Genomic DNA, 2,219 nt, shown 5'->3' with positions numbered 1-2,219 from the left:
AGAGGGGCTCCGCGCACCCCACTCCCCCCTCCCGGGCCCCCGTGTGAGCTATAGGGAACTCCCCCACCCTATAGAGACCACAGACCCCCCGGGGGCCACAGGGACCCACCAGGGGGGCCATAGGAGCCCCCGCCGAGCCCCCGAACAGTCCGAGGGCCCTTCCGACGGGGCTCCCGCGGCCCCGCAGGGCGCTATAGGGGGCGGGGGGGCGGGGCGGGCCCCTCCCACTGCATATAAAAAGCCACGCCCCCTGCTCCTCCCCCCTGTACATATATACACGGTACCTATAGAGACAGGGACGGGGCGGGTGGGCGAGGTTTGGCGATCCTGAGTGAGGCTGGATGGGAGGGGGTGAGATGGGAGTAACCTCAAGGTAAAGGGTGAGTAACCAATGAGTTCTCTCTCCCCCAGGGCACGAATCGCCCTCAATGTAAAGTGTCCATTTTGTGCGGCCTCGGCCTCGGGGTGGGGGGCACGTGAGTAACCCAAGAGTGAAGTGTCACCTCGGCATCAAGTGTGAGTAACTCTGGAGTAACACCTGATTAGCCCAAGGATGGGGACTGGGTAACCCTGGAGTGAGAAGTGGAGGCTGAGTGCTCTTGGAGTAAGGGATGAGTAATTTCAGAGCAAGGATTGACCACAGAGTAACAATTGTGTGGCCACTGGGTACGTAAGAACCTCGGAGTAAGGGGATAAGCAACTCTTGAGTAAAGACTACTCCCCTCCCACCAGTGTACTGGGTAACTTTTGCAATCTCAGTGTAAGTCGTGACCTCTAGTAGCATCTGAGTAACTTCAACATAACAAACCTCAAGTAACTTCAAGATACTGAACAACAGCAAGGGCTGAGTAACCTTGGAGTAAGAGCTGTGAGGCCCAGAAGATAGTTGAGAGCATCCTGGAAGTGCAAAGGGTAAGTAACACCACAGCAAGCAGTGAAGGAGGTGTATCCATTGGGTATCCTCAGAGAAAAGGCCTGGAAGAACAGGGGGAGCAGGAAACACCAGAGCTGAGACTGAGTAACATACGAGTAAAGATGTGACACAGGTCAACTCAGCAACCTCTGAGTAGCACAAGGAGGGGCTAAGGAAGCGATTGGAGGGCGGGGGAAGCTCATAAGCAGAAGAGGGGCTTCGTATCATCTGAGTAAAGGTTGAGTAGCAAAGAAGGCGCTGCCATGTAACCCCAAACCCACTGGGGGGTAAACAGGGCTGGCCCACTAAGGCCTTAGTAACTTCTGAGTAAGCATTAAGTGTTGAGTAAGGCCTAAGTCCCTTCTGAGGACCCACCACACAAGCCCAATTACAAGTGTGGAGCAAGTCAGCGTTAAGATGCATTTAAGTAACCTGCTAGTAAGGGCTGAGCAACCTCTGAGTAAGATGAGGCAGGCCAAGACTTGTGTAATGCCAGAGTACAGCTTTGAGGATGAGAGAACCTGGGATTCAAGCAATAAATAGGGAGAGCTGAGTAGCAGAAGGTGGTAAGGGCTGAGTAACTTCTGAGTAAGGGCTGAGTCACTGTGGCGAGTAGCTGGGCAGCAACAGAGGAGCACGCGCGTAACTTCCACGGAAGCACTGAGTAGGCCAAAGGGTTGGTAACACCAGAGTAGGTGTGGGGCAAAGGCAAAGGAGAATGAACCATATGGAGTAACCCTGGAGTAAGGTGCGAGTAGCAATAAAGTATCAAACAACACAAAAGGATGAGCTGAGCAAACCCAGAGTAAGGGCCCATATGAGTAACCCTGGAGTAAGTTCTGTCTAGAAATACTGAGTAACCTCAGACTGAGTAAACTCAAAGTAAGGACACCCAGAAGGAACCCTGGAGTAAGTTCTGAATAGGGGCAACGTATCAAGTGACTTCAGACTAAGAGCTGAGAAAGCTCAGAGTAAAGACCACCCCCCTCAATCATGAGTAACGCTGGAGTAAAATCTGGGTAGGAGTAAAGTACCAACCAACCTCAACATAAGGGCCAAGAAGGCTCAGAGTAATAATCTCCACGAGCAACCCAGGGGAGGGAGGGGAGCCCCAGCTGAGTAGCATCTGAGTAATCAAGAGTAGAAACTGAGTAACACCACAGCAGTGAGCGAGGAGAGGCTGAGGAGTCATGAAATAAGGCTGGAGTAGGGCAGATACGGCCACAGAGCTGGGCCTGAGCTGCCTTGGAGTAAAGTCAGAGTTGGGCCTGAGTAACCCTGGGGTAACCCTGGAGTGAAGTGGGAC

The sequence above is a fragment of the Manacus vitellinus genome, unplaced genomic scaffold (assembly GCF_001715985.3).
Source record: "Manacus vitellinus isolate BGI_N305 unplaced genomic scaffold, ASM171598v3 scaffold_155_pilon, whole genome shotgun sequence".
Classification (NCBI taxonomy): domain Eukaryota; kingdom Metazoa; phylum Chordata; class Aves; order Passeriformes; family Pipridae; genus Manacus; species Manacus vitellinus.
Note: the sequence above shows the minus strand (reverse complement) of the source record.